At 45.4% G+C, this 24,965-nt stretch overlaps 1 protein-coding gene across 2 annotated transcripts in view; it reads left to right on the forward strand.

Annotated features, from left to right (window-relative positions):
* Positions 1 to 24,965, forward strand: part of LOC147416675 (transcription factor GTE6-like) — a 37,822-nt gene that overhangs the window by 6,102 nt on the left and 6,755 nt on the right. The gene's annotated exons all lie outside the window — the stretch shown is intronic.

A 24,965-nucleotide genomic window follows, 5' to 3' on the forward strand; every position in this document is an offset into this window, starting at 1 on the left:
GCAGTTGTCATCTTGCTGGTGCTTTTATGGTAAAAGATTTCAACTTGTTTATGTAGTTAGTGGATACTAGCTAAGTTTAATATCAGAAATGAGAAGCAAACTTTTCTCCAGCATTAAATGCAAAGTAATAGAGGCTGGATTTGTTTTATGGCATGTGCAAGCAAGATGGGAATAGCTTTGGTCATAAATGGGAAGAAGTTTGGGTTCTTCATGACAGAGGTCGTATCATTTCCTAGGAAGGAGTTTACATGGATTTGGCCAAGATAGCAGCCATTAGAGATAGCCACCTCTATGGTGCGTTCATGATGTTAGGAGCTTTTTTGGATTATGCTTTTACTACATATGGTTCGTCCAGATGTTTGTTTAGAATGCAGCGCTCCTTCGTGAGTCGACCAAGAAGGTTGCCACTTTCACTTTGGGGCCTGGGTAAGAGATAGATTACTGCCTTTTAGCCTCTAAAACAGAAGTGCACTACATGGCCTGTTTTGATAGTGCCAGATCTTTGAAAGTATTCTGAAGTGCATAGCGATGCTTGTGGCAAAAGCATTGTGAGCACTTTTAAAGCACAAGAGGCATATCATAGTCCACAAAAGTAAATTGCTTGCCAAGGCAAAAAGGGTTCACAACTCCTGAAAATCAGTCATGCCTTGAATTCTTGGAAACATTATCTGTCGGGTGCAGACAGAGAAATTGTCCATGCTATAGAAACCCTAATTCACTGTTGAAAACCCTAATTCCTCAAAATTGTCAGAATTAAAATCAAAACGCGTCAATGCGTAGGGCTCATCGAGAGGATCAACTTTGACTTTTGTTGCATATCCAAATTTTGAATCTCTGAAGAGATTTTTAGAGGCCTCTGTAGCACAAAAAAAACATCAAAAGCCTGTTTTTAGAGCTTTTTAGGGCAAAAACGAACTCCTCCTTCTTCATCTCTTTGAATTGAGTGATGATCTTTTTTGCAACCGCGAGCAAACCTCCTCTCAGGACTGGGTAGCCAATGGATCTCGGATCTATCGCGATAGATCTCCTCTTACACAACCCCCTAGCGTGAACCGCCCACCGTATGGACAGCGCAATGACTTGCAAGCACAAACACCATGTGTAGGGTGTCTACACGTTGAGGAGAAGAAGCGCTAGAGAGAGGATGAGAGATCGTTGTTGTCACGTGCACACTTTACTTTAGACTTTAGGACACAAAGGAACTTCACGAATAAGCCTGTGACTAGAATTCAACACTTCAAGACAAACCACGGCCTGGTAGCTAGAGCACTACCAAGCAGACAACGACACCCAGTTGGCCCCAAAGACTGGCGCCCCTTTCGGTATTTCTTTATTCTTATTATACTTGAGAAAAACATGTAAACTTCTACAAGCTGTTTCACTTTTATCAGGCTAAAATTCCTCTACTCCAATCCGATTTCGGTAACATGACCACAGTAGAAGTCTCCACGGACAAAATCCCAAGCAAACATCAACTTTCCACGCACTTTTAGAGCTCTTTGCAAAACGTGGTGAGAAATTGTAGCTCGTTGAATTCTCTGTTTTGCGTTCCGATCCGCGTGCCGATCACTTTTCTGGGTAGCCCTCGCACGTGTAGGGTCAGTTGCCCCTTGAATTAGACGAGATTCCTCGTGGGAAATCTCTCTAAATTGTCTTGTACAAGCATCCAATGCTTTCCCGAGGCTCCCCTGACAAATAAACGATCTGAATGCTTCCACCTAACCCTCACCAAGCTGTCTAAACCTGTTGATGGCTGTAATTGCAGGTTTTTGACCCAATTTCTCCAGCATAACAACGCAAATATCCTTGTAGGTCAAGGACACTTTCCCTTGCGGTATGGAAGCTTTCCAATGAGCTGCAGGTCAATTTCAGCATGTTGTAATTTTCTGTTTTGTCACTGTTAGGTGCCTACTACCCTGTGCACGCATCCCAAGGCCTTTCCGAAGCTCCCCTGGCAATTCCCTGCAATTTAGGTACGAAACCCTAAACCTGCAGAAAAACACAGCATGCTGTAATTCTCTGTTTTGGACCGTTTCGAGCGGAGCAAGCACGCCTACGCGTGTCTCAGGTGCTCCTGCACACAATGGGATTGTTCCCCTGTAAATCGGACGAGTTTTTACGTGAGAAAACTCTCCGTTCTCGCATTCCTTCGCGATGGAACTGTGCGTTCCTGAACGGGATCAGCAATCAGCTAATCTGGTTGTTGTACAGAAGGCTCTTGCCTTGGCAAACACGCATAAACCCCCAGATCTGGACATGGTCATTTGAGAAGCCCAACTAATGGGGCATTACCATATGTGCAAAGGGGAGAGAGAGATGCGCGAGAACAAATCGTCGCGCTACATAGAGCAAGGGAGAAGGCAAGCTTTCCATTAAAGCTGTGAGCACCTGCACCCACTACTCACACACACTGTAGCACACACTTATGGGGTGAAATGAGTCCCCTCTTGAAATGGGCGTCCCCTCTTGCAGATGCTTTTGGCAATTGCATATGGAGCCGCCACGTATCCAGTTTGCGTCTTTTGAGTTAATTTCCTAGTACCCACCAACTTATAAGTGTCGTGAGGGGCCTAAATGACTTTGAATTGAAACTAGGCATCCTTTTACTACTCGGATTCTAGTGCCGATTGGCCTGATCAATTCGTGGTGATCTGCTTCCTGACTACGGGTAAAACTCTCGGTTGTCGGTCGTTTCACACTGGCCATACAATGTCTGACCATTTGCAACTTCAAAAAGAGGGTCCCAAAAATTAAACAAAAATCATGGGAAAGAAACCAACAACTCAAGTTAGCAATTGCCACGTCCTCGTGACATACCGCCCTCTTAAAATCGCAAATGTCCTCGATTGCGTGCCATATATACATGCCATAGATGATTTAGTGTGGTAAGCACCCTTTTATCATTGCATGTATCCGCAAGAAAGATTGTCAAAATATGTGTACAAATGACTTAATGAGACCTTCATACTTTTGTCAAACAATGTACACTGCTATTACACTGAAACCATGAGTACATTTGATGTGCTAGCTCTATCATTACCCCTCCTTTGCAGACGTTGGGTTGGGGCATACGTAGGCTGTAACCCAAAGGCCTCAAGGTAAAGCTGCAATACATTTGGTGACTCTGACAGTTCATGCTCTTCCATCCACTTCGTATCCATAGGTCACCACATAGCATCTTGCAACCTGTCCCTTAACTTCTACATGTGCAAGAGGCTCTTGCCTCTGCAAACGAGCGTAATTCCACAATATTGTGACGTACCACCCACGACCCAGTAAGCTCAAATTTCAAGATGATTTACCAATGCGTCAAAGAATCCAAGCAATCGCCTCAAAGAATCGGCGAGCAGCGTCACCTGGCAGACCCACATGACTCCCGCAGGAGATCTAGTGGCCAATCTACCACCGTGAGACCTCTCCCTATCTCTTGGTGGTTTATACTTGCAAACCCTAAAAACGCAGCAAAAAATCAGCCCTAATTTGACCACTTTTTGGCAGGGCGAACATCGTGTCTGTCCTGTGAAGAAGAACCCTCTTCCCTGGTGTCATCTGTCCTGTCAGTCATAGTGTAATTCCAAGTTCTTGTACTATGTCTTTACTCAAAACAACCGAGGCTCACTTCTTGAGGAAAAAGTGATTTATGTCTCGGCAATGGAACCATGAAATCGGTCTGTAGGGCGGTAGACGTAGGCTTTCACCCGAAACTTTACTTTAGACTTTAGGACACAAAGGAACTTCACGAATAAGTCTGTGACTGGAATTCAACACTTCAAGACAAACCACGGCCTGATAGCTAGAGCACTACCAAGCAGACAACGACACCCAGTTGGCCCCAAAGACTGGCGCCCCTTTCGGTATTTCTTTATTCTTATTATACTTGAGAAAAACCTGTAAACTTCTACAAGCTGTCCCACTTTTATCAGGCTAAAATTCCTCTACTCCAACCCGATTTTGGCAACATAACCACAATAGAAGTCTCCACGGATAAAATCCCAAGCTAACATCGACTTTCCACGCACTTTTAGAGCTCTTTGCAAAACCTGGCGGGAAATTGCAGCTCACTGAATTCTCTGTCTTGCGCTCCGATCCGCGTGCCGGTCACTTTTCGGGGTAGCGCTCGAGCCCTCGCACGTGTAGGGTCACTTGCCCTTGATTTAGAGGAGATTCCTCGCGGGAAATCTCTTTAAATTGTCCTGTACAAGCACCCAATGCTCTCGCAAGGCTCCCCTGACAAATAAACGATCCGAACGCTTCCACCTAACCCTCACCAAGCTGTCCAAACCTGTCCATGGCTGTAATTGCAGGTTTTTGACCCAATTTCGCCAGCATAACGGGGCAAATATCCCTGTAGGTCAAAAGTACACGTCAAGGACACTTTCCCTTTACATATGGAAGCTTTCCAGTGAGCTGCAGGTCAATTTCAGCATGCTGTAATTTTCTGTTTAGCCACTGTTAGGTGCCTACTGCCTTGTACACGCATCCCAAGGCCTTTCCAAGGCTCTCCTGGCAATTCCCTGCAGTTTAGGTGCGAAACCCTAAACCTGCAGAAAAATACAGCAGGCTGTAATTCTCTGTTTTGGACCGTTTCGAGCGGAGCAAGCACGCCTACGCGTGTCTCAGGTGCTCCCGCCTCGAATGGGACGAGTTTTCATGTGAGAAAACTCTTCGTTCTCGCATTCCTTCGCGATGGAACTGTGCGTACCTGAAGGGGATTAGCAATTAGCTAATCCGGTTGCTGTACAGAAGGCTCTTGCCTTGGCATACGCGCATAATCCCCCAGATCTGTACATGGTCATTTGAGAAGACCAACTAGTGGGGCATTACCATATGTGCAAAGGGGAGAGACAGATGCACGAGAGCAAATCGTCGCACTACATAGAGCAAGGGTGAAAGGAATGCAGGGAGTGGATCTCCCGACTACACGGACCGCCTACAGACACGCGTCGGACAAACTACCCGACCATAGCCACCATCCGGCAGCTCCCCCGTGTTGGGGCTAGCGTCCGAGGACGTAGGCGTGCACCTGTAAGACCGAGCGTCCCATACCACCCGGCCTCACCTCCTCGAGGTGACCTGGCACACTCCTAGCCTCGTGGGCTAACCACTGGCACTCTGCCAATGGGGATCGATTACTGCAAATGAGGCCTTGGCCTCGTTGGCCACACTGGCCGTGTTCACACTACGTCCGCCCGGACACTGGATGCCCATCCCGATGGCGTCTGGGCTAGATCCCCTCTCCTATGAGCGGGACATAACAAAGGGAGAAGGCAAGCTTTAATGGTGCCGATTGACCCGACCAACTCGTGGTGACCTGCCCTTCCTGACTACGGGTGAAACTCTCGGCCGTTGGCCGTTTCACACTGGCCATACAATGTCCGATCATTTGCAACTTCAAAAAGAGGGTCCCAAAAATTAAACAAAAATCATCGGAAAGAAACCAACAACTCAAGTTAGCAATTGCCACGTCCTCGTGACAGTAGCAGAAGAACCTGCAGATTGCGATCCGTGGCACGTCCGTGATGTGAAATGATGTGTATGATCTTTTTTAGCATGGATTTAGATGCATGGGACCAAGTGCCAGAGAGTACCTGATCTACATATGCTTCCACGCGGTAGCCGTTACATGAGCATATCTTAGTGGGGAGTTGGAGCCCTGGGTGCGGTGCCGTTTATGCTAAATTCTTCTAGAATATGTATAATATGGATTTAGAATATGGCAAGTGTGTTTGGATTGTCACAGTGTACATACATCACCTACAAGTTCTATGCGGACAAAAATTGTCAAAAATAGCAGGTGACGGGCGGCGGCATAAAATTGCATGGAAAGTGATCCAAAATGGAATATTGATGAAAATTGATGCATATCTATGCTTTTTTTGCTTATGCGATTGATCCACAAATTTAGGGATTGTTTTGACTCCATGGGGGATTTTTCTCATCAAAAGTGGTCGTTTTTGGGTTAAAAAATGAGCTATAAATGGCCTAGTTTTGGCCCAAAATTTGACACATCAGATATTGCCGTGGGGAAGAGAGAGAGGGTTGGTTTTAAGTGAAAAAACTTGCAATTTTTTACTATTGTGCAATTTCATTCATGGTTGCTCAATCTATGTGTAGTGTAGTCTCGCCTCTTTGCAATCTCGTATCTGAGCTTGTGAGGGAGTGAATTAGGGTTCCCCCTTATCAAAATGGTGTGTGGGCTTCAATTTAGAACCACAAAACAGCCCTCACTCCCTAATCTGCTACTGGGAGATACTGGAGCCACCATCGGACAGGAATCTGAACTCTAACACCCCCTCTCAGTTCCTGGACAGGAAACAAGTCCAAGGGAGATGGCATGAGAGGATAATGTCGCATATAATATAGGTTTGGTGAAGATATCAACAGGGTTATCTAACGTTGGAATGTACTCTAGTTGAACAAAGCCATCTTTGGTCTTCTCACGAACAGAATGATATTGTATCTCTATATGCTTGGTCCGGGCATGGAACACCGGATTCTTAGCAATGGCTATAAAACTTTGTTTGTCTGAGTATAGCATGGTCGTATGCTAGGGAAAGCCCATCTCCGAAAGTAGCCTTCGTAACTATACTAACTCACATGTGGCATTGCAAACAGCCTTGTACTTTGCCGCGTGGAAGATAAGGCAACTGTCGGCTGTTTCTTACTGCTCCATGAAATTGCTCTTGAGCCAAAAGAAAAGGTATAACCTGTAGTCACTCGACCATCGTCCATCTGGATCACCATCCTAATCTGAATCACTCCATCCTCGTAAAATGATTTTGGAGTCTGTACCTCCAGTCGCATAGTGAAGCCTAATGATTTGGTCGCCTTCAAATACCGCAGAGTTCGAAGAGCGTGCTTCAAATGTGACTTGGCAGGTCCCTATAACCGGCCAGTACTAATTCAATTACCTGTTAACTTTACATAGAGCACTCAGAAAAAAAGAGATTCATCCAGTGACTATAATGTCACTGCGCACACGGAGATCGACATCCTGTAGGCCCCAAGGATTGGTGCTCCTTTCGGTATTGCTTTATTCAATTGAAAATAGACGATCCGAACACTTAGACAATTGATTTTTTCTCAAAATTTGTTATCAAATATATCCATATTGTAACAAACTTGGACACTCCAAGTCAAGATTCTACCGCGACACAACAAAGATTCACTTCAAAACAGTTCACAAAATTGACACGGCTTGGCGTAGTTTCATGCCTAGAGGTATTGGTCCCAAAGACTGGCGCCCCTTTCAATATTTCTCTTTATATTAATCTGTGTTCAAAGTACAAGAGAGTAGGCAGGCGCTCACTCTCAGACTTTGCGTCCAGATGCTCTGAGAAGTGAGGCCTTGCCCACTTTTTTATAAGTACAAGGGATGCCCAAAAGCAGAGCCCCAAAATCTCTAAACTCAAAAGCTTATAATCTCAAAAGCAATTGTGCCAAAAGCTGCCGCAAATATCTGCCAGCGTAATTTCTGTTGATTCCGTACGGATTGCCACGTTAGCACTGCCAGAGCAGTCTGCGCCGTAAATTCCGGGCTGCCACGTGTCAGACTATCAGCGTAATCTGCGGTGCATTTTCCGGGCAGTTATCCGCATGGTGTGTGTGTGTCCAGGGCTAGCCACGTCATCAGTTTGTGACATACCCCCCTCTTGAAAGAATTGTAATCACCCTCGATTACGCCTGCAAACAGAGGCCATAAATTGTCTTAGCATACACTGATTGTTAGTTCCGACGCACTAGGTACAACACATCTAACCCATGTACCAATTGACAGTCACATCACTTTACATCACAGGACATCACATGACAAATCACATTCAAATTCATTCCAAATCTCAGACCATTATTAATCGGCAACGTGTTTAGTAATCGCATTTAGATCCAGTCGGGACCTCATAGATACACGATTAACTAATCCATATTGCAATCATGTCTATAGAGATTTATGAGACTGAAATGCTGCAATCATTTCGTCTTTTAGTTCCTGCACTCAAACAGGTCAAGTACAAATCAATCAGTATCATTCTCATTTTAGGGAATTCCAATTCATAAAGTCATACAACAAAATACTGTCAGCCTAGCAGTATTCCTGAAACCCAAAGGGACATGAGTGACTCTATATCAAAAAAAAATCAAAGTAATCTGTTGACAAAGGAGCTGAGTGACTCCCCTCTTGTGCAAGCCCGCTGCACTAGATTCACCCATGCTGAATCGGGGTTCTATCTGGCACATCATCTTTAAAAGGCTTCAAGAGACTCACATGAAAAGCATTGTGAATTCTCCAAGTATTGGGCAGCTTCGGTCTAAAGGAGACATCATTTATCTTTTCTTTATTTGCAAAGGTCCATAGTATCTCATACTAAGCTTTGGAGAAAGCCGCTCCTTTCCCTTTTTCTTTCTTAGGTGTGCCTCCTCAAAACATAAGAGCACCCAATCGTCTTCCTTTAATTTCAAATCGCGACGTGTCGATCCATTGCCTTCTTGTGTCTTTCTTGAGATTTCGCTAAAGCCTCCTGTACCTTGGCAAAAGCAGTGTCCAAGTCCCTCGTGTACTGGTCAGCTTCAAAAATCTTATCTTTCGTGCTTAGGAAGGGTGGAACCTTCGTAGCACCTTCAATAATCTCAAATGGCGCCTTCCCCGTCGAAGAGTGGATCGTGTTATTGTAGGCAAATTCCACCAAGGGCAAAAACTTTGCCCATTGAGTCTTTTGATCAGAAATGTAAGACTAATATAAATCCAGTACGACTGAATTTGCAATCTCAGATTGCCCATCTGTCTGCGGGTGAAAAGATGACGAGAACTGCAACCATGTGCCAATGTTCTTACAAATAGCCTTCCAAAACAAACTCGTGAATCGGGGATCTCCGTCAGAGACCATTGTCTCAGGCATGCCATGTAATCTGAATAATTTGGCAATGAGCAGTCTCGCTAAATGGTCCAGTTTGACTGTTTTCTTCACTCGAATGAAATGAGCTTGCTTGCTAAATCTGTCAATAACAATCCAAATACCATCGTGCCAACTCTGTGTCTTCGGGAGATAAAAAATGAAATCCATAGCAATACTTTCTCAGGGGCGGTTGGGAATGGGTAAAGGCTGTCAAACTTGACCTTCTAGCATACCAAGCAACTTCGTACAGAATCGTCCATGTCCTTCTTGAGTCTCGGCCAAAAGAAGTAACAGTCCACACCTGTCAAGGTGGTGTCAATGTCGTGGTGACCCGTAAATGGTGGAGAATAACATTCTGTTAGAACCTTTTCCCTCAACGGCTATGTAACGCACAACATCGTTTTCTTCATCAAGTAGCCATCTCGTATGGAATATCCCGCTACTACTTCCCCATTCTGTATTCGTGTGAATACATCCGAAAAATCTGGATCTGTGGCGTACAAATCGACCATATCCTCGAAGCTTCTAAGATGAATCGCGGAAATTGCCAAGACTAACGGCTTTCGGGACCAAGCATCTGCCACCAAGTTCTTCTGTCCCTGTACATGGACAGTCTGGAAGTGAAACTGCGATAAGATGTTAGCCCACCGCATTGGCTTTTCGAAAGCTGCTTCTGTGACAAGAAGTACCGTAAACTCTGATGATCAGTGAAGACCGTAAAATCGGTTCCGAATAGGTAATGTCGCCATTGAGCAAGAGCATGGATAATGTCACGAGGACGTGGCAGTTATTAACCATGTCACAGAGATGTGGCAACTGCTAACCTTGGTTGTTGGTTTCTTTCCAATGGGGTTTATTTTATTTATTTTGAGACCCTCTTTTTGAAGTAGCAAACGGTCGGACATTGTATGGCCAATGTGAACGGTAGATTCACCCGCAGACGGGAAGTGGTCGGCACTGGAATTCGTATGGTAAGAGGATGTCTAGGCTCAGAGCAAGATCATATAGGTCCCCCCGTCGCACTTAGCAAGTTGGTGGATACTAGGAAGTGAACTCAATTAAGGCGTAAAGTCAAGGTGGGACTACCAACAGAAAGTATCCGACAGTTGGGCCACATTGCATTTTTGGATGCGGTCCCAATGAGGATAGATGGTCAGAAGACCAGTGGGAGCCCAACGGAAGCATCTCCTAAAATTTAGGGAACTGCTATTTTGGGCCACGAAATGTGTTCGCGTCATTACCTTCGGTATGACTAGGGGAACACTTTACAACTCTGTCGCGAAGTCAACTGACGCACCAGTTGAGATATTTTTAGCAGGGAAAGCCCAAACTCGGAAACTGGGCGACGTGTCAGCTTGTGAGCGATTCTGCCACTTTGGGAGGCAAAAACGAGCTGCATATCAACAAAGGGGCGCCATTTTCAGCCACAGGCGGATTGCAACAAGTACAGAAGCTATGGAATGCTTACCTTGCCCTCTATGCACAGTATGGTGACGGGAGTGATGCCCCGCACGCTACATACTGCTCTCTTTCTCCCCTATGTGCAGTTATGTGATGCCCCACAAGAGGGCTACTCATTTGACTGATGTACAGTTGTGTGGGTTCATGCTTTTGTGCTGAGGCAAGAGCCTCCTTGAGCAGGAACAGGGGTAGCTAACTGCTGCTCCAAAGCAGGCACTGGTGAGGGTCATAACCTCACCGTACAGGTGCAAAATCAGCGCTGTGTATGCGCTGTAATTTGACTGTTTTTCAGCCATACGGACGCCAGGATCATTGGGAATCGTGCCCCACTGGCAAAGGACAGTTAGGGGACTGTTTGGGGCTGAAAACAGGGCAAAAACCAGTAAATACAGCGTGCTGAATTTACTGTTTTTGGACAGGAATCAGAGGGTATACGTCAGTGCAAGCGAGTTCCAGCAGGGGAATTGATTTCGCGCAAGTTTTGGGGTTGTTATGCTGCCGAAATTTGGCCAAATCAAATGGTATCTAGGTGGATACACGTGAAGGATTCCCAGGACCTTACCTTGTAATTTACCCTCCTAAAGAATAAAGAAATACCGAAAGGGGCGCCAATTTTGGGGCCTACAGGTTGTTGGCGTTTGCTCAGAGCATTCTAGCTTCCGAGTCGTGTGTGTGTTTAAGTGTTAACTCCCGTCGCAGGTTCTCTTTGCAAAGTGCTCTCTGTGTGTGTGTATAAAGTAAAGAATTTCGGGTGAAAGCCAACGCCTACCCCACCACGGGCTGGTTTCAGATAACCGCCAAAAGCTCTCTCTCATAAATCTGTGCTGTCAATTCCGGCCCTGAAAACAATCGGCTCTCATAGGCAATGACACGGCCTTCTTGCATTAAGACCCACCCAAACTAGGACCACAAGCATCACAATATACTTCGAACGACTTTTGCAAATTCGGCAACGTCAAAATTGGTCCCGTAGTCAATTTCTCTTTCAAAGCCTGAAAGGCAGTCATCTCTGTGGGTCCCCACGAGAAAGGGACTCCTTTCTGTGTCACAATGTGCAAAGGGGAAGCGACCTCTGCAAACTTTCTAATGAACCGCCAATAGTAAGAACATAAGCCCAAAAAGCTTCTAACTTCATGGACGTTCTTCAAATCGGGCCAATCACGTATAGTCTCAATCTTGGTGTGGTCCATCTGTACTCCTGCTGTTGAGACGATGTGTTCCAAAAATGTATCTCCGGTAAGAAAAATTCACTCTTCTTGGCATTGATTACTAACTTGTGATCTGGCAATGCGTGAAAGATCTGTAGCAGATGGTGTTTATGTTTTGTCTCATCCTTGGAGAAGACTATAATGTCATCAAAGAAAGTGCCAACAAAAGATCTGTACTCTCTGAAAATCCTATCCATCATTCGGTTGAAAGTCGTTGGAGCATTGGTAAGGCCAAAAGGCATCACCAAAAATTCATATAAATCGAAGCTTGTCCGAAAAGCTGGCTTATAGACATTTCTTGGCGCGATTCGGATCTGATGATATCCGCTTTTCAAATCGATCCTGTTGAAACAAGAGGATCCCTGTAGTCAGTCAAGAATCTCATGATCCTCAGAATCGGAAATCTGTTCTTGATGGTGATTTTATTAAGAGCTCTATAATCAATGCAGATTCTCCAAGATCCGTCATTCTTAAAAACCAACACCACCGGAGAGCAGTAGGGTGAAGTACTCGGCTGGATAAGACCCTTTTCCAAGAGGTCTTTCACTTGGTTCATAATCTCTTCATTCTAGGCTCAGCTCACACGGTAATGTCACATGCACATCAAACCCTATGTGTACGTGGACAAGCTACTTCATGACTAGGGTTCAATTCAGTTCAGCTTAGGAAGTGTTCTGGCAACCTTTGTGAGTCTGTTCGCAGGCCGTGCATGTCCAGACACTTAGAGTAGTTGCATATCCTCTGGTTGCACACAGTATGATCATCATATTACAATCAGATTCCATCATGAGCATTTTTCAGTGCACAGAACCTATTTTCCCTATTTTACCCATTTTTCACTTATTATTAATAAGTGACTTTGTTGGGAAACTGGGTAGGGCAATTTTGACAAGGAACTATATAAGAAACTAGTGCTAGCAGTATCTGGCAGAAGAGGCAGCAGAGACCCAATTGTCGGGCAGTGCGCCTTCTCAGCAAGACCTTCGGCGGAACAACTTAGTGTTTTCAGCTATCAAGAAAGGCCATCGTTTTTCAGCCATTGCAGATCAGCCCCAGCGTTTTGCAGTTGCAGATCAGCTCGGCGTTAGCAGATTCACAGCAGATCCCCTAGCGTTTTTGCATTTGCAGATTCCCGGCGTCAAGTACCCCATTAGCATCAGCGTTTTGCATTTTCAGCAGTCAGACTCCGCACCGCAACCCCCAAGCCCTCGCAGATCTCACCTTCCAGTAGCAGATCCTCGCCGCAAGGTCAGATCAGCCAGCGTTTGCAGATTCAGCCCGCTATTCGCAGATTTCAGCATCTTTGTTTTCAGCGCGTCATCGTCGCATTGTTGTCATCGCCGTTGTCACCGACATAGAGTCAGAATTCAGCAGATACAAGATTTGCAGATTTCAGCCCCTAGCGTTTTTAGTTTTCAGCCTGTCTTGTCATCGCCATCGTCGTCGTCGACATTGTCGGCAAGTCCATTGCATTTAGACCATTGTACGAGATTTGTGCAATCAATAGCATAGACTTCTCTTGCCATCGAGAGAGGGGCCCTTGGAGGAGGGTTTGACAACTTTTCTGGTGTCGTATTCTTCTCTCTCTATCTCTCAGTCTCAGCACCTTCATTCACAATGTTAACCACTGTCACGTGACACATCCCAACCCTATGTGTCCGTGGACAAGCTACACCACAGCAGGGTTCAGTCAGTTCAGTCAAGTCTAGATTAGCAGGGATCTGGCATTTTTGTTAGTCTATTCGTAGATCGTGCATGCCCAGTCACTTAGCATAGATGCATATCCTCCGGTTGCACACAGCATGATCATCGGAATTCCCATCAGAATCCATTAGCATCAGTTAGGGGAATTTTCCAGTGCATTTAGCCTATTTTCCTATTTTTGGTTATTTTCACTTATTATTTTTAAGTGACTTTCCAACAAAAGTAGGTAGGGCAATTTTGCTAAGTTAATATATAAGCAAACCCAAGTTAGCACTTTCTAGCAGAAGAGGCAGCAGGAGCTTCCCGCTCAACAGGCAACTTCTCAGCAGTACCCCCCCCCGCCCCCCAGCAGTAGACCCTCGCCATACCTCTCCCTCATCCCTGGCGTTTCCATCTCCAGAAGCCATCGCCATCATCATCCAGTGCTTGGCGTTTTTACCCTTTACCTACAGTAGCAGCAGGCTTCTACTAACACTAGCTACCCCTTGCAAATCCTCAGCGATTTCAGCCCCAAGGCCCAGCGTTTTTGGTTCTCTGACCCAGAACTGCCTGGCGTTTTTGGCAAGAGATAGATTCAGCCAGCGTTTTTGTTTACAGCCCTAATCTGCATCAGACCACAGCGTTTTCAGCCTTATGCACAGTAGCAGATCAGCCCCCAAGTTGGTTGCAGATGCTCCCCCATTTTCAGCCATAAAAACGCAGCCAAAACAGTCATTTTCAGCCACCAAAACAGTCCCGAAAAACAGCAGATAAAAGACTACAGATTTCAGCCATCGAGTCGTCGTCGTCACCACCGTCGTCGTCATCGGCATAGTCCCATTGCATCAGTCCATTGCATACGCATTGTACACCTTTGTGCAATCAAAGTAGACCACTCTCGCCGACGAGAGTGGGGCCTTCGGAGGAGGGTTTTACAACCTCTCGGGTGTCGCATCTCTTCTCTCTCCTTCTCTCAGTCTCATTCACTTGCACGCACAATATCCACTCACTTTGTTCGTGATCATAGCACTCTCCATAGACGGAAAGCTCTCTCTTTCCCTAAGAACTAAAAGGAACCTTGAGCAATAAAGATCACTAATCTTGAGAAAATACAACATTCATTCCGCTGCACCTTACATTGGTATTAGAGCTTTGGAAGTGTTCTGCATGCAGCATTACTCAAGGGAAGAACCACGAGAACCGCAAGAATTTTTTTTGCTTGTTGCGATCGCACGAACCCAAGTTCGCTTGGGCATGCCGATTCCTAATCGTGTTTGTTGAAGAGTGACTGGAATCCCAAGAAAGAAGGGCTTGTCCAGCCTCCCCTTGTGTCTCTTTTTCACTCGTTGAGAGCGGACCGTGCACTTAGCAGCCGACCAATCAACGTGAGGTGGGAAAAAGCAACCTTGGTGTGTGTTGCTAATTGGACTATTTTCTTATTTTTAATGATTAAATTTTTTTAAAAGGATATTTTATTATGTGCACTAAGAACTATTAAAAGATTGTAGCTACAGGAACTGCCATCAGGAACGAACAACTCTGATGTGTCATTTGATGGGTGACGGTAAACATCGCGAAGGAGTTTTTGTAAGTTCGGTGGAAAGGACCGGGTTACGAGTGCCCCAGATGCGTCACATGATGGGTGACGGGTGCATCAGTAAGGGGGCATCCCGTAGGCTAAGGAGGAAATCCGAACTGAGTAAGAAAATACGCGTAAGAACGCAAGCACAAGAATAAAGATGGGTTCAATGAAGCTTTTTACGAAAAGTAGGAACAATCGCGGGAAGGCAGACGCTTTCCTGCGAGGAATCTATGTTTGCATTGCATTCGTGCATGTGGTTGCATCCAGGGACGCCTGGGAAGTGTTGTTAAATGCATTGGTTTTAACTTATAAGGTTTTATTGAGTTTTTGGGCAGGTTCAGACCAATTTTAAAATATGCCGGCCGCCCACTTAATAAGTGGGCAGCCACTTAGAAGATAAAGCAACAAAACCAGCCAGCGAATTCTCTCTTCCTATTTCGGGTAGAACAACGCAAAAAAAAAGAAAAAAAGAAAAAAAGAAAAAACGGCCGCGATCTCTACGCGAGCAGTTATTCGTGCCGTGGCCAGGGAGCTATAAAAGTACCACATGTCCTCACTCACGGGAGGTACCAACATCAGCAAGAGAAGACTCTGCCGCAAGAGATTGCGAGACTACGAAGCACGGAAGTCTCTTTTCCCGTGCAAGAGCGACAGGTATCTATTGTGGATTTGCCATACGAATTGTTGTCGCGTGTTTGTGTGGTTTGTTTTGCAGGAATCTCCCGTCTTACGGGAAGGCCCTTCACGGGAAGTACGGCTTCACGCCTAAGTCCCTTACGGGAAGGAACGGCCTTGTGCCCAAGCCCTTTACGGGAAAGCACGACCTTCGGGTCTAAGATTACAGAACGGAGGGGTTTCCTCGGGTTCTCGTGCTTGTATAAGAATTCTCCCTGAATAAAAGAATACTCTTAACGGGGGGGGGGGGGGGGGGGACCAGCCCATCTTCTGGTCCCCAATACTGTGTCGATCTTCTCACTTCTCTCATGTTTTCAAAGAATTATAATTTTCAGATTTTCTAAGTGCTCGTGTACGCTCCCGTTTTGTGACAGTGTGAGCGCAAGACTGCCAAGGGGTGCGCCCGCAGAAAGGAGTAGAACTCGAGTGAAGAGAAGGTCCTTCTCCAACGCGATTTGCAAGCGAAATAAAACCTCAAGAACCTCAAGAACCCAAGACCCTCAAGACTCAAGAACCTCAAGAACCCAAGATTCTTACGAATCAAGGACCTCAAGAACCCAGACCCTCAAGAACCCAAGTTCCTCGCGAGCTTAAGAACCCAAGATTATAGTGTATGGTCGTCACCCGAAGCGGAATGGATACTTCGCATACAAGTGATGAGCATGAGAGAGGCGACGAAGACTCGTCCCCACCCGGAGATGATTTCTTCAACCTCCCCCTTCGCCATCTACTCCACCAAGTCCACCAAACCCTATGGAGGAAATGGTCAAGCAGATGATGGCCATGATGGATAGACAAGAAGCAAGTCGCCTTGCTCAAGACCGTGAGCGCGACAAAAGAGACCGTAAACGCGATGACAAAATTGCAAGAATGGCCGTAGACCAAGAAGCCAAGGACCGCGAGCGCGACGAAAGAAACGCAAGATATGCCGCACAACAAGAAGAAAATCGCATTGCTTTAGAACGCGAGCGCGACGCAAGAAAATAAATAAGGAGGAAGCGGCAGCACGAGCCGCAGCCTTGGAGGCCGAGCGTGAAGCTCGACGAGAGCTACGCACTCAAGAGTTGCTTGCCCAAGTCCTAGCCTCGAAGACCGAACCACCCAAAGATCGTGGGAGTTTGTCAAGTGGCGCAAGCTACGACGCGGATTCCAACCATCCAGTTACAGAAAAGTTGACTTTCAGTATGTATGACGGTAAGATGGATGCTACAGTTATTCATTCTTGGTTGCATCAATTTAATGCTTATTTTGCGATAACTAAGAAGACAGGAAATAGCAAAGTTTTGACGGCAGCTATGTACCTTGTCGATGATGCCATCAATTGGTACCACGCATGGCAAGAGGCACAGCTAGCCGCTCACCTAGAGGCAGCCGACGATTTCACGCCCCTCTCTTTTAGTTGGGCTGATTTCCAAGACAAGCTCAAGGCGCGGTTTATGCCACCTCAGTACCTTGCACGATTGAAGGACGATTGGCGCGCTCTCAAGCAAAATGGTATACCGGTCATGTCTTATCATGTTTTGCAGCTAGGTACCCAACTACGCATGTCGGATGAAGAGCGCAAAGAGGCTTTTCTCTTTGGATTGGACGAGTATATCAAGTACGATGTTGAGGTACTCGATCCAATCGATCTCAACAAGGCGGTAGCGATTGCTCTCGCACAGGAGATGAAGCACAATAAGGGAAAGCCTAAGGAGAACAAGACTTCCACAAGTACCTCGCAGACTTCTCAGAACGGTAAGAACGGTAAGAATGGTAAGAATGATAACTCTTCGAACCAATCTTCCAACAGTATCTCATCAAAGAATTCTTCCAATGAATCTAAGGGTAAGGCTAACACAACTGCTAAACCTAAGCTTACTCCAGATGAAAAGGTAGCACAAGGAATTGTAGGAGGTTACATCACTTCGGAAGAACAAAGCACTTATTCTAAGGAAGGTCGTTGTTTTCATTGTCACATTAAGGGTCACATAAAAAGAACATGTCCTAAGCTTGAATCGAATGAATCTAAAGAACCCACAGCACCCACTACATCTGTCAATGCAATGAATGATAACACGGGTGTGCCCAAAGTTTCTCAGGACCCTCCCATTGATGATTCTCTCATTAAATGTTATGGTCGTACGTCGGGGCACCGTTTTGTCATATTGTTTGACCCAGGTAGTATGCATGATGTGATCAGCCCCTCTCTTGTTGAGAGAGCCCGCCTCGAAGTTAGTCCGAGATCTTCTATCGAGGTCTCTGGCTTTCGTCTTGGTATGGACGCTCTCATCACGAAGGAGTGCCTTGATGTGTTGTTTGCAATTCAACAGACTGCCTTCACTAGAAGATTTGTTGTTTCTCCTCTCTCAGGATGTGGTATGATTTTAGGCATGAAATGGTTTCGTGAAATAAACCCTCTCGTTGATTGGGAGGCTAACACTTTAACTCTCAATGCCAAAAGTGATTCTCCTACTGTCTTTCATGGAGTGGATACTTCTCCTTCTCCATCTCTCATTGCTAATATGCAGGACAAGGTTGAAAGGATTCGGGATCAGGAGCCTCCCTCAGTCTCTTTTTCTCCACAGCATGACACACAGGATTTGCATGATTATGGGAAGCATGATGATGATTTGATTGACCATGATTTGCATAATGATTTGGATGATAAAGATAAGCATGATGAATTGCATGAACCAGATGTGATTGTTCACAATGATGATGTGTTAGTTGATGCTTTTTCTAGTGAAGCTAACCTCGTTGTAGATTCGATCAATCACGAAGATCCGATCTTGGCTCTCGAGCCTTGGTCCAAAGAACCATTACAGGAAGTATTATGTGTTCGCATGATTGATACGCACGCATTGTTCGAGTGTTTCATTCGTGACGGTTTCTTGTATTTTAGTCAGCATCATTATGTGATCCCTTTTCCTAGGCATGACATATTGTATGTTGAGCATGTTTCTCTCATGGATGAGCAGGAATGTATGTGGATTGTTCATGAAAAGCTGAAAAGGTTATATGTAAGGAAGTCACATTTCATGTCTCTTCCTTGGCATGACACAGTTTTTGAAAGAGCACATGAAAGTATGAGCACCAAACATGGGCATTTCCATTGTGATTTGCCACAGTTGATTGATTTTGATCAAATAGAAAAGATTCGAGCGCATTATTTGCATGTGTTTGATGAACGGGTTGTCACTCCGTCTCTATATTCATCTCCATTGCATACACAGTCTTTAGAGAAGAAAAGATTTTTTTTCTTCACTTTACATGGAATGGGTATGTTCATGGTTTTGTGTTGGAGATGGTTTCAGGAATTTTCAGCCATGGAGATTCTTGAAGACGAAAGAAGCAGGACTCTAGACGAAGTTGAAGTAAGGAAGGAGCTATCAAATACTTTGAGTCGCTTTCGGTGCGGCCCAGAGAAGCAAGCGTTGCAGACCTTTATGAAGTTCAAGTACTGCACGACCCACACATCGGAGTGGGCCGGCGAAGAGTCCCTTCCAAGATTGGCAATCTCCCTCGACGCCATACAGTTCGGTACCAGTACCTCACTTTGAAAAGGAGGGGATGTCACATGACACATCCCAACCTTATGTGTCCGTGGACAAGCTACACCACAGCAGGGTTCAGTCAGTTCAGTCAAGTCTAGATTAGCAGTGATCTGGCATTTTTGTGAGTCTATTCGTAGACTGTGCATGCCCAGTCACTTAGCATAGATGCATATCCTCCGGTTGCACACAACATGATCATCGGAATTCCCATGAGAATCCATTAGCATCAGTTAGGGGAATTTTCCTGTGCATTTAGCCTATTTTCCTATTTTTGGTTATTTTCACTTATTATTTTTAAGTGACTTTCCAACAAAAGTAGGTAGGGCAATTTTGCTAAGTTAATATATAAGCAAACCCAAGTTAGCACTTTCTGGCAGAAGAGGCTGCAGGAGCTTCCCGCTCAACAGGCAACTTCTCAGCAGTACCCCCCCCCCCCCCCCCCCCCCCGCAGTAGACCCTCGCCATACCTCTCCCTCATCCCTGGCGTTTCCATCTCCAGAAGCCATCACCATCATCATCCAGTGCTTGGCGTTTTTACCCTTTACCTACAGCAGCAACAGGCTTCTACTAACGCTAGCTACCCCTTGCAAATCCTCAACGATTTCAGCCCCAAGGCCCAGTGTTTTTGGTTCTCTGACCCAGAACTGCCTGGCGTTTTTGGCAAGAGATAGATTCAGCCAGCGTTTTTGTTTACAGCCCTAATCTGCATCAGACCACAGCGTTTTCAGCCTTATGCACAGTAGCAGATCAGCCCCCAAGTTGGTTGCAGATGCTCCCCCATTTTCAGCCATAAAAACGCAGCCAAAACAGTCATTTTCAGCCACCAAAACAGTCCTGAAAAACAGCAGATAGAAGACTACAGATTTCAGCCATCGAGTCGTCGTAGTCATCGACATAGTCCCATTGCATCAGTCCATTGCATACGCATTGTACACCTTTGTGCAATCAAAGTAGACCACTCTCGTCGACGAGAGTGGGGCCTTCGGAGGAGGGTTTTACAACCTCTTGGGTGTCGTATCTCTTCTCTCTCCTTCTCTCAGTCTCATTCACTTGCACGCACAATATCCACTCACTTTGTTCGTGATCATAGCACTCTCCATAGACGGAAAGCTCTCTTTCCCTAAGAACTAAAAAGGAACCTTGAGCAATAATGATCACTAATCTTGAGAAAATACAACATTCATTCCGCTGCACCTTACAACCACTTTGTTGTGATCATTTGCACTCTCTCACTAAAGGAACGGAATGCTCTCCGTTCCGTAAGTAAAAGCAACCCTTGAGCACAGTTCGGAGCACTCATCTTGAGCAAAGTTCAACATTCACTTCCGTTGCACCTTACAGGTAAGGTGGCCGGTTCGGTGGAGTACTTCCAGGTATCAGATCAATAGTATGATCCTCAGGACAAGATGGTGGCAACTCGCTTGGCAGGGCCTCAAAAAAGCAAGCGGCATGAGTGTGTAGAAAATCTTATCGTTCTTTATCAAGTTCAGACATATTCATACTGTGTTCATCATTTAACTCTTTCAAATAGATCGAGTAACAAATAGACTGGATTTCGTTAATTTGGAAACGGCGGAAGCCGATACAAAAAGGATACTCGCCCTTCAGTTTCCATCAAGTACAATTTTTCGGCCCTTTTCATTTGCCAATGTCGCTTTTTTTGCCCGATAATCGACCACGACGTTGTTCTTATGGTAGCAAGGGACTCCAAGGAGGACATCACAACCTTCCAAGGGCATTATGTAAAAGTCCTCGTGCCCCAAATACCCTTGACAATGCAACCGAAGTTTGCCAATGACAGGTGTAATGGCTATGTCCCGTCCGGGTGCTGCTAGAATTGCCTCTGCTTGTGGTCCCATCCGATCGGGTGTAATCTCGAACCGCGCCGCCAATTCAGGTGAAATGAAGTTGTCTGTCCTTGGCTCCTCCATCAAAGAAAATCAGGGCTTCTTGATCTTTCACTTTGCCCCAAGCTCGGCAAAGTTCTGTACTTTCATCAATCGTGCTTGGGTCAGTACCCATGCAATTTGGAACCAGTCCTACTTTCATTTTGCCTTTTTTGCCACGTTCTTGTGCTGCTCTCGAACTCTCTGGCCTGTCTTCATTCTATTCTTGCTGTGCCTTTTTACGGCACTTCGCGGAGACGTGCCCATGTTCCCCGCATCCAAAACACTTCCCCTCTTTGATGTAGTTGGCCCTCTCTCGAAGAGTGAGCTGGGGTCGTGAATCCTTTTCTTGGGAACTCTTTCTCTTTCTACTTGCATTGTTAGAAGTTTGTTGGGTTCTTTGAGTCAAGATCTCATCAGTGGGGTAAGTCAAATCGCCCGAATGTATCGCAAAACCCCGTTTCGCATGACCCATCAATTCTTGAATAGAATTTGACTTTTGTTCCAAGCAGTAGTCTCGGATCTCTGTAGGAAGTCCGCAGCAAAACCGCTCAATTTGTTCTTTAAACGAGACCTTCTTAAATGAAGAAGCTGGTAGAAAAGAGTTCTAAAATCTCTCGCAATAAGCTTCTAGAGCATCTCCCTTGGTCATTCGAAGATGATTCCAAGCAGTTCATATATCCGTTCGTACTCCCGAGTCAACCAAGAAGAAATAAAAAGCCTTTTGAATTTCAACCATCTAATTGGAGCTTCCTTTCTTAGAAGAAGGGTGGACCACCATGTTCGAGCATTTCCCTTGAAGAAAGATGTAGGCCTCCTAATCTTGGAGTGCTTTGAGTAATACCCTCCAGAGAAAGCTATGTCAAACTGTTGAATGAAGGTCAAAGCCCTCAGAGCATCTCGGAATCCAAAAAAAGAGTCAAACTTAATTGAGTGTCCACCTTCTTTGAATTCTTTTACCTTCTTGCTTTTATCTTCGAGGAAGTCATATTGGTTGGCTTTGTAAAATGCTTCTTCTTTGCATAAAACATGTGATCATCGGAGTTCGAACTATTTGAGGATGACTCTTCTGTAGAACTGTCAGAAACTGGGCGAAATCTAGGCTTCTTTGCCTTTTTTTTGCCGTTTTCGAAGCTTTGCTTTTTGCTTCGCTTTTTGCATTTTCTGTCTTCTTCGCTCGAATCAGAAGAGCTAGAAGAACTTTTAGAAGAAGAAGAAGAAGAAGAAGAAGAAGATGATGAACTGGGTAGTCCTTGAAATCGTACACTCTTCTTCTGCTTTCTTGCCGATGCAAAAGAAGGTTGATGACCCAAATAACCCGGGAAGTCAGTCTCTTTCTTTGCTTTTTATCGTGCTTTTTGGATTTGTTGTTTGTGTCCAAAAGCCGGCTATTGAACCACCTTTTGTAATTCTTGTTCTGTAAACATCCTCGGAGAAGGAGGTTTCTTGATTGCCGGTTGATGGGTGGTTTTGTGGCCTTCTGCCACTTGATGTGTACTTCTGCGATGGATTGCGGCGACAAAAATTTTGCAAATTTGGGATCCTTCACAATTTTAATCATCTGCTTTGTTGCCTCGTCAACCAATTGTCGACGTTCCATCTCTTCAATCTCGAACTGAGAAGGCCGAGGTGGGCCGTACTCTTCCTCTGATTGCTCATGAGAATCTTCTTCGTGATCTCCTCTCGCATTCGTAGATGCAGAAGAAGTCGACTGTTTCTTGTTAAAATCCATAAGTGCCGCGAAAAAAGGATCGGGTTTCCCGGTAGAAGAGAAATCGGCCGCACTCTGATACCAATGTAACAAACTTGGACAGCCCAAGTCAAGATTCTATTGCGACACAACAAAGATTCACAAAATTGACACGGCCCGGCGTAGTTCCATGCCTAGAGGTATTGGCCCCAAAGACTGGCGCCCCTTTCAGTATTTCTTTTCATATCAATCTGTGTTCAAAGTACAAGAGAGTAGGTCGGCGCTCACTCTTAGACTCTGCATCCAGATGCTCTAAGAAGTGAGGCCTTGCCCACTTATTTATTAAATAAGGGATGCCCCAAAATCTCGAAACTCAAAAGCTTACAATCTCAAAAGCAACTGTGCCAAAAGCTGCCGTAAAAATCTGCCATCGTAATTTCCGCTGATTCTGTACAGAATGCTACGTCAGCACTGCCAGCGCAATCTGCGCCGTAAATTTCGAGTTGCCACGTGTCAGATTATCATTGCAATCTGCGGTGCATTTTCCGTGCAATTATCCGCAGGGTGTGTGTGTGTGTCCGGGGCTAGCCACGTCATCAATTTGTGACACATATAGCTTCTGATGTTGGAAAAATTACAGACATCAAGTATTAGAGATTCTTGAAGAGCAGAAAGAATATACCAATGAGTGGCTTTATCACATTGAACACAGTTGTTGAAGTCGATCTATCATTTATCGAAGATAGCTCCTTCAACATATAAGGAGGATTATCTTCATCTATATGAAGAGATTGAGACGGGCATTCATAATTACCAAGAACAATACCAAAAATCTCATCTCCCTCAAGGATCAGTAACATCTATACTTTTAATCTAAGAAATCCTTGTTCTTGAAAGTCAGGAACAAATCTTTTTCCAGAAGGAAAACCATTGACAATTATGAAATTCGACATCTTTGGAAAAGAGAATATGTACAATATGAGATCGCAAAATTTGGACTCCAGGGATGAGATGGTGAGATGGTAGGAGGCTGGGTCTGGGTTTGTGCTGAAGGTCGGGGCCTCCTCTGTGGACAGGCCTTCGCTAGATGTCCCATTTGTCGCACTGATTCGGGAGGCCCGAATACTCCACACTGTGGTGGAGCCAACCACCACTCACCCTAGGTAGTAAAACGACCTTCGGGAGGGTGTGGGTGTCTCGGATCAGAATGCGTTTTGTAGGTATGTCAGCTACCTTGGCAGCTACAGAGGCTGTCGTGCGAGGTGTCTTCAAGGCAGTCCCAATCTCTGAACCAATTCTGGAAAGGAGCGGGAGGTACTCTTTCCTCAGGCCTAGGGAGTAGACTGAGATGGGAAGGTCTGCCCCCTCGACTAGAACATCGGTAGCCGGATCGAATCCATGGTGCCACTGCCGAAAATGAGCTCTAGCTGCTTGGATGCAAGGGGCAGCGAGGGCGAGGGGGGGGAAATTGGCTGAGGGAAGCGGCGAGCAGCAGGCTGGTGCAGCACGCAAGTTACGCGCAGCGGAGGAGGGGGTGAAGGGGGGGGGGGGGGTGTGTGCAGCGATGGCGAGAGGGAGTTGGGGTGAGAGTAGCAGCAATGAGCTCATTCCCTGGTAACAACCTCCCGGGGCATTGTTTTTAGGTCCATGTAACTTCAAAAGAGTGCCCAAGGCCTCATTCTTTGACACAAAAGCCGTTGTCATGGCGCTTTGCGTCCATAAGGAGAAACTCAGATAGGATACAGGGTTTTGAGCATTATCATTCCTCAGACGGATTAGTGGCACTTGTTGTTACCTTGGCATGTCAAATTTAACAATGCTTTGCAAACTTGATGTGTATGTACACCAAATGTGTTGCTCGAAGAGTTTACTTTCCAGAATATTGTCACTTGGGGAACTTTGATTGTGGGATATGTAATCAAATGGGTGCCTGGTCAATATGTATACCAAATATGGTGCACTTCAGAAAGCACATCAAGTTTTTAAGGATACTTTGGTCGATAAGTATGCCAAATGTGATGCATTTTAGAAAGTATGGAAGGTTCTTGAGGAGCTTCATTTTCGGAATGGTGTCTTTTCGAGTGCAAAGATTGTAGGAATGTCCAACATAGAAGTGGCAAGGGGGCCTTGGGTGTTGTGCTTGGTAATGTTTTGGTCGATATGTATGAGAAATATGGTGTACTTTAGAGAGCACAAAGGTGATTGAGGAGCTTCTTGTTCGGAGTGTTTTCTCTTGGAGTGCAAAGATTGCGGAATATGTCCAACATGGTAGTGGCAGAGAAGCTTTGGATTGGTTTTATTCCCTATGCCAAAGATGCCTTTGGAGATATGTATGCCGAATAGAGTTCATAGC

Source organism: Adiantum capillus-veneris, unplaced genomic scaffold (assembly GCF_014529385.1).
Source record: "Adiantum capillus-veneris isolate H3 unplaced genomic scaffold, ASM1452938v2 Hic_scaffold_625, whole genome shotgun sequence".
NCBI classification, from domain to species: domain Eukaryota; kingdom Viridiplantae; phylum Streptophyta; class Polypodiopsida; order Polypodiales; family Pteridaceae; genus Adiantum; species Adiantum capillus-veneris.